Genomic DNA, 12,603 nt, shown 5'->3' with positions numbered 1-12,603 from the left:
TGAAAATTTCTATTTTGCAGCTCATTATTATTATAGCATATAATAATAAGGGGAAAAATTACTCCTAAAAATAGTAAGACCGCATCTTGGCGAGGATATAAAAAACCGAATTGCAGGATTAAGGCAGTCCAAAATGACTTAGAAGCAATTTTTTTATATTTTAAGAAAAGAAAACGTGCAAACATCTTTTTCTGCAGTGAAGCGAATTGGTCAAAGGTTTGAAGTCGAACGCTTGGTAAAAGGGAAATCTGGATCTGGTCGCCCTAGAACATCCATTTTGAAAGACGACTACAGGCTTAAATGAACTGTTTTGAAGGATCGAAAGAAAACTTATGTCGACCATAGCAAAGAATTCAAAACAGGGGCCGGAAATTCTCTTTCTAGATATACAATATCTAAACGAATGAAAGAAATGGGATTTTCACCTAAAAGGTGTGCAAAGAAGCCATTTTTATCTAAGAAGAACATCAATGATAGAAAGAGATTTTTCTCATATTATGGCAAGAAAGATAGAGACGGGTTCAGGAATGTTTTCTGGTTATATGAATCAAGATTTTGACTTGTTAGTTATGCTCCCGAAGGAGCAATCGAAGAACTGGAGAATGATTTCGTCAACTTGCATAAAAACGACAATTAAACACAGGAATGGAGGGATAATGGTATGCGGAATTTTTACAGCAGCATGAGTTGGAGAACTTATTAGATGTGAAAAGTCAATCAATGCAAAGGAATACATTTAATACAATATTAGAAAGCAGATATGTTACTAAGTATTCAGAAGCTGGGAATATCCCAAGACATTATTTTTCAACATAATAATGCTCCTGCACACACTGCTAAAGTCACAGAAAAATGGTTTTCTGATAACTCAATTTATGTGATATTTTGGCCAGGTCAAAGCCCCGATTTAAACCCAATCGAGAATATTTGGTGCATATTATCTCGTGCATTGGCTGGAAAAACTTTTTTGAACAATGACAAACCGTGGGAAGCTGTGCAAAGCGAATGGAATAGCATCTCCTCTTCACATTGTTCCACTTTGGTTGAGAGCATGTCTAAAAGGATCGATCTTATAAAGAAATTAAAAGGGAATGCGCTTCCATCCTAAGCATTTATTAAAGTAAATGTCTTGTTCTGTGTTATTAGTCTCGTTTAAGTTTCCTTGTTTAATTGTTCTTTGTTCAATATAGTTTTTAGTGCAATAAAATGTATAAAATTTGTTTGGCCCGTTTTTTTTTTTTTTATATATAATTTGTGTTATTTTGGTACTGTATACTTATAGGAAAAGAAAAACAACAACGAAAAAAAAAATTAAATTTACGGATTGGACCATCCAAAGTTAAGTTGAATTCATTTAATTTTGCTTTTTATTGGTGGAAAAAAATATATCCAACATCTTTATATTTACAGGTGTGAAAGATTATTAGCAGTAATAGTACAGTTTTAGCTATTATAACATATTGGTTCTGCACGACTGTTTGCGATGCTGATGATTGGATCTCGCCTGGCATGGGGAGCATGGCCTTGTATTATGGTTGTTGGTTGATTTAGGAAAGTAAATGTTTTTATATCGACGATGCTGATGATGTTGGCTCATCATAGTTGATATTGTTGTTGCATAGCTATTTTATGTAAACGATGCTGATGATCACGGCTCATCATCACCACTATCCTATTTGCGTTTTTATTCCTGTTTACACCAAACAAGGCATATTGCCATGTGGATGTAAGTGGTTACTATTTGTGACCATGTCTAACAGGAGACTGGGGAGTTGAGTTGCAAGATGTCTGTGCACAATACATTTCAACGTCTACAATTAGTACAGTCAGGGAAACAAGAAACAGGAAGAGAATTCGAAAGTCTAGCAGTCTGAAAGAAGAAACTATTAGAGAAGAAAGCTTTCCGGTATCTAGGGATTTCAACAGTGAAAGGGTGAGAATTTGCTGCTCGTTGGTCAGTCGGTAATATGTACGTCGAGGGGGGGCATAAGTGCTATGAGTTCATCAGAGCAACATTCCATTAAAGTATTTGTATAACAGGCATAGGGATGCGACATTGCGGCGATGGGACAGAAGTTGGCGTTTGGTTGACATATATGTTTTTTGGGGAGGATGATATTGTAACCAGATATTAGCTTTGAAACACTTTTTTAAAGTCTGTATAAAAACAGGAGACTAGCGGTAGATGCACAATTGCAGATGTGGCAACAATACTCCTGGCATGAATAAATTGAGGTTTTATAGAGATATAGGATGCTATCAGCTGTAATTTTCTAGCACGGTAGAGGGAGCCCACCTACTTGCACCAACCTTGGAAATGTCTTCAATGCACCTGCTCTATTCTATGTAGATGATGCGGATTATGGCTCATCGTAATGTTTGTTGCTCGTCTCGATGCTATTATCCCATAAGTAATGCAAACTCACCAGGCATACGAATATTACCGCTGTTACAAGAAATATTACCGCTGTTACAAGAAATATTACCGCTGTTACAAGAAATGTTTTAAAAAAGCAAATTTAGAATCGGTAAATCGCAATGAAATACTTGAATGAAAAACGTACTCTACTTCTTGAAAAAAAAAAAAAGAACAAATTTGATGGGCACGATTAGTCTGCTGTTTTTCTTTCCGCCAAAATAATGATTATAAAGCGTACAAAGGACAGAAGCGGTGTGAGTCACTCCATCGCCACTTGAAAGGGTCGCCTTGTCGCTGTCAATGGAGGAGGAGATACGTTCAATTAGAAATGGGATAAGATCGGGAAGAAACGGCAGCAAAAAAATATGGTAAAATATCGATATTTATTTTGAAATGGCAAAGAATAGAATCGACTGACTGTACGACAAAGTTGCAACACGGAAACAAGGATTTCAATCACGAATCCATATTTAAGATGCATAAGCCTGATGAACGCTTACTGAGTGAAACACAAAATATCCTGTCTCGATTGCCATTAGTATATTTTATACAAGTATTTCAGTCTAAATAGTATCTCTTTCTCTCTATACATGTGGGTGTGCATGCATCGGTACATGAAGAAATAATAATAATAATAATAATAATAAATGAATTTAGGAAAACTGGTCCTTGATTGAATAAATATCGATTGTAAACAACTTTTATGACCGTTCTTGAAGGAGATGTTGTCTTTCAAAGAGACTATACCCCACCCCATAATATTTAAAAAAAAAAAAACTAGGTTTACTTGTGTACTGTTGTTTTACAAAAAATAAAATCGATTTTTAAAGTTTTCGTTTTCTACCTAACTGGCTAAGTTGTTAGTGGTTTAACTTATTTTAAAGCGTTTGTTTTGTTCAAAAACGAGACTACAGACCGCATAATATATTTTTAAAAATATTTATACTTATTTACTGCTGTTTTTAAAAGGGCAAAATCGATTTTTCTACCTCGCTGGCTAAGTTGTTAGTGGTTTAATTTATTTTGAAGCGTTTATTCAGTGAAAAAAAAGGGGGCGTCAAGTGTTATGTAAGAACGAGAAATAATGTCCGACATGAATTTCATCAGTTGTCTTCAGGCAGTCGAAAGTACTTGCAAAATAATAATAAAAAAAAAATAAATAAAAAAATAAAAAAACAGATGGACGAAGACTATGGAACTTTCTTGCACAGATTCGACCGGGAAATAAGAACGACAATTGGAAAAATTGAAAAATTATAAAAAAGCTTATTAAACAAGAACACACCGTGCTATTCAACAATACTTGTCTGAATGAAAACATACTGCCTACATACACAATATATATATATATATATATATATATATATATATATATATATATATATATATATATATATATATATATATATATATAAACTTAGTATCTGTGTTTATGTGTATGAAACAAGCAAACTGGTAACAGAAATCGAAACCACAGCTGAGAAAGCTTCGATGAGGTTGTGACTTTAGGGAAATGGCTAGAACTAGACGGAGCATCCGACTTCAAATTAAACGTCAATGCCATCTGACATCAGAGCCCTGCAACATTGCAACACCCGTAGTGATCTGTTGAAAGAGAAAAGGAGGCACCAGAGCAAGGGAGACACCTCCAAAAGAAGGGGCGCCGCCGTGCCAATGTAATCAGTCAAGGATAAGGCGTCGAAACTGGCTAGCACGGTATCATCCTGATGATATCACTATTCTTGTGGGTGTGGGTCCAGCAGTGGAATTGCTGGTGACATATATATATATATATATATATATATATATATATATATATATATATATATATATATATACACTAGCAGATTGATCATACGTTGCCCGGGATTGAATGAGGATCGACGAATGATTTACATTCCCATACTACCATCGAAATTGATGAAATCGCCCATTTTTCAATCAAATCGATTGATTACCTGTTCTAATTAGGGACCCATCACCATGCATCCGGAGGAAGCTTTGCATGCCTCTCTGCAGTAACTAAGTTCACAATATATTGTAGTGTACATTGCACTGTAGAGAACCTACTGTTGATTTTTATAAAATTATTTTTATATATAATGGCTTGCATTAAAGTTTAGAATGCAAAAGTCACGTATCATGCTTCAATTGTGCTCTAAACAGAAATTGATTTCGAACGCGCCTCTGTCATATCAAACAATGAACTGTTAATTTTATATGCTTTACATTACTGCTTGTGCGGTGATAATGGCTTGAATTTAAGTTTAAAATTAAAACGTCAAGTATCATTGTGAAATTGTGCTTTAAACTGAAACATTCATTTCAAACGCGCCCCTGTTATATCAAAGAACCTATTGTTGATTCTATATGTTTGGCCTTTCGGTTTGTGCGGTAATAAAACTTTTCAAATTCTCTCGTGATGTTAGGCTGTGTAAGGTGTTAACTTCGGTCAAAATTGGCTTTTCTTTCTTTCTTTCATCGGATTTTTTCGATTTTCGATACTTATCGAAGACATTCCGACATAAAATCTATCTAAGAATACTGCCAAGCACATAAAGTACCTTCTTGTGAAATTTAATAAAAATCGATTCAGCCGTTTCGAGTCCATGGGGAACGAACTCACAGACACACAGACGAAGTTCCTTTCATATAAAAGTAGAGAATATGTATATATAACTCAGTGTCTGTGTCTTTGTATGTGTTTGTGTGGGCCATGTAGAAACAAAAAACCGTTATAAAATCTACATAAAATCTAAAAGTGTATTCTTATGTAAAACTTGGAAAGACAATGGAAGTATTCCCGAATTTCTATGTGCATCCCTAAGGATGAGGGTTGAATTTTTAAGCCTTAATTTGTACAGAAAACATTGTAATTTAAATGTATTCATTCTGTTCAGCTTTTTCTGTCAATGTTATGTACTGTCTCTTCTCTTCAGACTAGAGAGGGCAGATTCCAAGAAACTCAGAAAGGGTAGTCATATTTCTGAAGTTTTGAGATGAGAATTAGTTATTCGTATTATTTGGATTCTTCGGATTAATGTTCTTATCTTGTGTGCCATTTTCACAACGTTTTGATCAATGTAACCTCCGACCTTCTTCAGGTGTATCTTGTCGAACTCAGGAATGTTTCTGCTGAACTCGGTAATCTGGACGGAATTTCAAACGGGCCCCTTTATTTATTTCACGGGGGTAGCATGCTTTCGTTATGTAAGCTATGACTAGAGAGAAGTCCCAAGTAATTCATAATTGTATTTTTCGGTCGCCCACACTGAGAATTGAACCTTCAACCTTCAGGAGATTATCACTTTTACAATTGATTTTTCCAAGGACTCGTGGCACAGTGAAATAGAGTACTCGCACATAGACACACACACAAACATGCCATTACAGAAAATTGGAAGAATGAGCCAACCAACAGCGTGCCAAGTATTTCCTGGATGAATTATTACAGGAATATATAGATAAAGAAGGATCTGTAGATTGGCTTAAAAAAAGGATTTCTTCATTATGAACAGGAGAGAATGATAATGACCACTCAAGATCAAGACTTGATGACCAATGCTTTTAAAAAGATATGTTGTCTTAGTAATAACAAGTGCAGGTTCTGCCACACAGAAGTAGAGAGTGTGAGCCACCTGACACCCAGTTGTAAAATCCTGTTGGGGGCGGCTATTATACAATGCAACAATGGAGTGTGTAAATATCTTCACTGGAAAATCTATAAAAACCTGAATATCTCATATAGTAGCAAATCCTGGGAACATGTTTACCAGAAATAACTGTTGGTAATAAGTCATGCACCATCCACTATGACTGTGAAATTCCTACATCTACATACCTAGAAAATGGGGCTATTAAGCCTGACATAGTGATATGGGACAAGAGGGAGAAAGTGGCAGCTCTATTTGAAGTCAGCACCCCTAATGATGCTGATCTTAAAAGAGCAGAGATGGAGAAAATAACAAAATACCAAGGACTGATGTACGACATGAAAAGAAACTGGAAACTTAAGGTATCCATCATTCCAGTCAACCGGGCTAATGAATATGAATTTCAAAAAACTATCTGGCGAATATACCCGGTAAACCAAGTGCAAGAGAAATACAAACAATTGCACTTAAAGGGACGGTTAGAATCTTAAAAAGATCACTCGGTTGGAGTAACTAAACTAATGGGAGAATGTTTGGCATCCGGTAGAATGCCTCATCCCTAGCAAAAACAAAGTGATAAGAAAATTAAAACAAAATGACTTTTTTATATATGAGTAGAGATAACATGATACGATGAAATTTTGATTAAACATTGATACCGACGGTTTCAGAAGGTATGGGAAATCCGGCCTGTTGGATTAAGAAGTACACAATTATATCCCCAATCAGCAAGTTTGAAGATGGAGCTCTGTGTAATTTAGACGAAAGAGCGGGTAGACGTATCGTATGTAGGCTACTCGGAATGAATGTATGTCTTTCCTTCCATGATTACAAAAAAAAAAAAAAAAAAGAAAAAAAAAGAAAGAAAAAAAAGAGGATCGGTTGTAGATGCTTAAAAGATGAAGAAACCTATTCTCACTTCTTCTTCCTCATCAGATGTAGATTTGTTTGCGTCCGCAATATATTGAACCCGGCCGTGCCCTTCATCATTTTTATTTCAACACCATCATCCACTTCAAAAATCCAGGCCACTTCTTTTCGTTGTCCTAATCCAGCAACCATTGTGTCCACTATTATTATACCCCCTCTCCCAAACCCGGACCCCAATCTGGCCCCTTCATCCGTCCAACGTTTTTTATTTATTTATCCCATCATGTATTTTCGTATTATTCTACCTCAGTCTACCTCCATCCCCGTCCCAACGCAAACCATTAACAACTCGCTCTATGCTACCATCTTATTAAAATATATCCACTTTTTTTTTTATCCCTTTTCGTTTTTTTTTTAAATTTTTTTTATATCCTCAGCCTCCCGTTCTTAGTGGACCCGTTTTTTACGACCCCCCTCCCCACGTTTTATTTTATTGTAAGTGTGTGTCGCATATTTTACCCATGTCATAGTCATCTTCTTTGGCTATCGACGTAGATGAGACTCTAGTATAACAAAAAAAAAACCATTACTTGTCATAAGAAGAAGAAACGGCAACAAAAGAATCAAAGAAAAAAAAATAATAAAATAAAATAAAAGCAAATAAATAATAAAATAATAATAAAAAATCAATAGCCCCCAGATTTTCTTATTTTTCCAACTCAATGTCCCCCGAGTGAACTCTTAGGGTGACCCCGTTCGATATACAGGGAAATGGTTGGTTAAAAAAAGAATTAAAAAAAAAAAAAAAAAAAAAAAAAAAACAAGAAAAGAAACGAAAATAAAATTCGCAGACAGTAAGGAAAGGAACCTTTAGTCGGACTTCGCAACTAATTCAAACTTTTTGAAATGTTTATTTGACGCAGAAAGAAAATGAAATAAAAATAAAGTGTTATGGAAAGATATTAAAAAAAAAACAATTAAAAACAAACAAAAATAAAGAATAAACAAGAATTTTAAACGATTTAATTTTTTTTTTCAATATTATTAACAAAATGCAATAAAAATCACGTTCTCCCCTCCCACCCCCAAATCTAAAGAAGTGTTATTAATAAAAAAAAAAGTAAATATATACCACTCCCTTCCCAATCGTTTGGGTTTTCTAGCTTGGGAGGATAGTATTACGATAAACAAACATATGCTGCACTATGACCATCTTAAAGGAGGAGATAACGTCTGGAAGGATAGCACCATTACAATAGAACAGATACAACTCCCTCCCTCCCACACACTGTGCCTCAAAATTTTGTGTAAACGGACCCAACACGTTGTAGACTGTCATGACGAAACACAAGAAAGGAAAAATTCAACACAGTTTTTCTTTTTTAAATAAAAGCCTTTATATCAGATATTTCCAACAACACATTTTTTCTAAATATTTAAAACGTTCATTTTCCCTTCTCCAGCTGCGTCTGACTTTTGTCCCTGCTGTGACGTTATCCACGTGTCTTGAACGAATTTAGGAAAACTTGTACCCGGAAAACTCGTCTCCGGAAAACTCGTCTCTGGAAAACTCGACCCCTTTCACTAGGTAGGAAAACTGGTCCCTTATTGAATAAATATCGACTGAAAACACATTTTATGACCCTTCTTAAAGAAGCTACTGTCTTTAAAAGCGAATACACATCCCATAATATTTAAAAAAAAAATATTTTTATTTGTTTACTGTTGTTTTAAAAAATTAAATTGATTTTTCTAAGTTTTCGTTTTCTACTTAGCTTTGTAAGTTTTTGGTGTTTCAACTTATTTTAAAGAGTTTATTTAGTTTAAAAAGAAAGACAAGTAATGTCGAGTGTTACTTTTGAAAAAAAATGTCCAACATAATAGGATAACGTCTTAGGAGTCTCGATAATCGCTCAAAAATAGAAAATTAAAGAAAATACTGAGGTAGATATAGTTTAACACGAGCCTCCACCTCCTCGAAAAGAAAATAAATTTGTATATTTTGAAGTAATGTCCAAGATCACAGCTTGAAAAAAAAATCAAGCTACTGGAAGTGGATACTGTTGATTATGTAACGAAACCGAACGGAAGACACGAAAAACGAAACCATATATTAATAAAAAAATACTTCAGTTTTTAACATTTCTGGTGTTATTACGAAACAAACAAACAAAAAGAAAACACTTTCTGGTTTAATTCATTTTAGTAATAATATTATGGTAATAATCAATGTTAGTAATAATATTATGGTAATAATCAATTTTAGTAATAATACTATGGTAATAATTAATTTTAGTAATAATATTATGGTAATTAATTTTAGTAATAATATTATGGTAATTAATTTTAGTAATAATATTATGGTAATAATTAAATTTAGTAATAATATTATGGTAATAATCAATTTTAGTAATAATATTATGGTAATAATCAATGTTAGTAATAATATTATGGTAATAATTAATTTTAGTAATAATACTATGGTAATAATTAATTTTAGTAATAATACTATGGTAATAATTAATTTTAGTAATAATATTATGGTAATTAATTTTAGTAATAATATTATGGTAATAATTAAATTTAGTAATAATATTATGGTAATAATCAATTTTAATAATAATATTATGGTAATAATCAATTTTAGTTATAATACTATGGGCATAATCAATTTTAGCAATAATATTATAGTAATTCATTTAGTAATAAACTTTAGTAATAATCAATTTTAGTGGTAATGATATGGTAATAAGTAATTTTAGTGATAATACTATGGTAATAATTAATTTTAGTTATGATACTATCGTAATAATCAATTTTAGTTCTGATACTGTCGTAATAAAAACTAAAATAAAATATTAATTTTAGTGATAATGATCTGGTAATAAGCAGTATTATTAGCCAATATTTGCTGTTAAGTATGAAATTGAAAATAAATTGTTTGAGAGCAATACTGAAACGTATTACACTGGAAATCATTTCCAACAATACTTTAGAAAATTGCCAAAAAATGTTTGTCGTTAAAATCTTAATAATAGAACAGAAAACAATGTTGTATCATTCTAATATTAAACAATAAAGCTTGTTAAAGTTTGTGTAAAGTTTTGGTTAAAATAAATAAAAAAAAGAAAAATTTCAAAATCTTTAAAAACAATCAAAACGATTGAAGATAAAATTTGACTTTGGTAAAATATATTTTAAATATGGCGGCAGAATTCGCACCAATATTTCAAATCCGTTCGCACAAATACTTAAAAAAAAAAAAATAGAATGTCATTTTGTTTTATTCCTACTGATTGGAATGAAAAGAAAAAAACAAAGTCTTTTCAAAGGGCAAGTTCTGAGAGGAAATGTTGGAAAGCTGATTGAACGGAGAAAGGGATGCAAGAAATGTGGAGGAAACGGATAGTCATCGAAGATTAAAACTTGTAGATTGGAAATAATCTGTTCTGATGCAAGGATCCATGCTGTGCAGAAGACTGGAGTTTAGAATATTGATTCCTTGTTTTCTTAGTTGTCTTTGATTTTCGAGGTCTAGTTTATTGTTTTGTTCGGTTTGCTGGAAGTCGACTGCTGAGAGGGAAATCTAAAATTGATGGCGACCAAAGGGTAAGAATGGCTGAATAGATCAACGCAAAATGAAGGAGAGATGATGAAGATGATGATGATGATCAACGTGATGATGATTATCATGAAGATGAAGATAATGAAGATGATGAAGTTGATTAACGTAATGGAGAGGAAGATGAAGAAAATGATGAAAATGAAGATGAAAATGAACTAGAAGATGATTATGAAGTTGAAGAAGTTGATTAACATATGGAGATGAAGATGAAGAAAATGATGAAAATGAAGATAAACAAGATGAAAATGATTAACATGATGAAGATGAAGAAGATGATGAAAATGAAGATGAAAATTAATATGATGAAGATAAAGATCATGAAGAAGATGAAAATGAAGATGAAAATGATTAACATGAAGATGATGAAAATGAAGATGAAAATGAATATGATGAAGATGAAGATGATGAAGAAGATGAAGATAAAAATGATGAAGATATGATTCTATATTTCTCACCTTTTTTCTTTATATATTTATTTAATCATGACTTCTACAGATCCATGCAACACGCACTTTACTATTTCTTATAATAACATTAGACATCTCAGGTCAAACTTTCATGATGTTAAGCTGGTGCTACCAGATCAGGCTGTCTGAAGATATTGTCTTGCTGAGACGAAATGCACCTAACATTGATGTGTTTTTTTTTTCTACTTCCTTTTGCAGAACTAAATTATGTTCTGCAAAACCAAAAACAAAAACAACAACCCCTCCCCCCTTTTCCTTCAGCCCATTTCCCCTTTCTCTTTCTATCTTCCCCACTTCTTGACTGGTTTCCAAAATGTACCAAACATTAATAATGGAACTCATTTTTTCTCTCCCACTGCAAAACTCATTCATGTTCTGCAGGGCAGGGAACAAAAATGATAAAATCCACTATACAACAACCAAACCAAACTAGCGATTGAAAATTCAAAGAGCTTGAAGAATAAAAACTTTCTACAAAATAACATGAATTCTATTTTAAAATAACTTCGACACTAAATAACAAAACAACCAAACCAAACGCTACAAATAAATATTTGAAGATATAAAGAACTTGAAACGTAAAAACTGTTACCAAAATAACTGGATTCGGCATTAAATAACCCGAAAAGGATTGATATGCCGTAAAATAAAACAATCAAACCAAATCCAGTCATTTCTTTTGCACAAATATCTTTACATTTTTGTTATTTGTGAAACAAATTTAGATTTTTCTATTGATAGCAATGATCTACATGTGGCAGGGTTATTTGCTTTTGGTCTATTTAGATTTTTCATGTAATTTTAGAAAAGGTGACTACAACATGACCATTTCAAGTCCAATGTAAACAAGTTCTTGTTGAGCCGCCTCCCTAAATAATCTATTTATTTCCTATTTCCACTATTAATATGCTATTGTCTCAGTGACTACCGTGCACTCATTAACTCTTATCCTTGGGCCTTGATAAGTGGTGACGGTCATATATATATATATATAAAAGACTGAGCCTAGCAACATCACGTCTGTGAAAGAAAGATTGTAGAGAAGAAAGAGATGCCTATTAACCTTAGTATTTAAGCAGCGACTTTATGGAGACCATTAGACCAACGTATCAAACGAGCTGGAACAAAGGAAGCAAAAAAATAACTTAGACAATTCTGAAGAACACATGTCATATTAGTACAGGGTGACCCCAAAAAAACAAAGGACAATCAATTGCTTTTCTGAGCATTTTACAGTCAACGGAGAAAAAAAAGGGCCAAAGACCCTAGTGTTTTGATGTGATGTTTTGAATATAATAAACTAGTTATGGCCAAAGTTTCATTTCATTCGAACAAAACACTAAGAAACGAGGCCTAATTAGAGTTAGGTCCCGTTTTTTTTTTTTTTGGGGGGGGGTCCCGGTATTTCTAGAAAAGACTGAGACTAGCAACATCACGCCTGTGTGAGAGAGAGAGAGAGAGAAGTTGCAGAGAAGAAGATAGAGTGTGTCCAATCAAATCACAGATACGTTTCTGCACTTCATCCAGAAGCTTCAGATGGGATAAAGAGTTACCCATCCAAAATATGAT

The 12,603-nt window shown here is 33.1% G+C and overlaps 1 protein-coding gene across 1 annotated transcript in view; it reads right to left on the bottom strand.

Moving 5' to 3' along the window:
- LOC145252800 (protein fuzzy homolog) overlaps positions 1-12,603 on the bottom strand; it is an 809,960-nt gene that overhangs the window by 194,644 nt on the left and 602,713 nt on the right. The gene's annotated exons all lie outside the window — the stretch shown is intronic.

The sequence above is a fragment of the Euprymna scolopes genome, chromosome 29 (genome assembly GCF_053919585.1).
Source record: "Euprymna scolopes isolate OS-2025 chromosome 29, ASM5391958v1, whole genome shotgun sequence".
Lineage (NCBI taxonomy): Eukaryota > Metazoa > Mollusca > Cephalopoda > Sepiida > Sepiolidae > Euprymna > Euprymna scolopes.
Note: the sequence above shows the minus strand (reverse complement) of the source record. Positions and strands in the feature narration are given on the sequence as shown.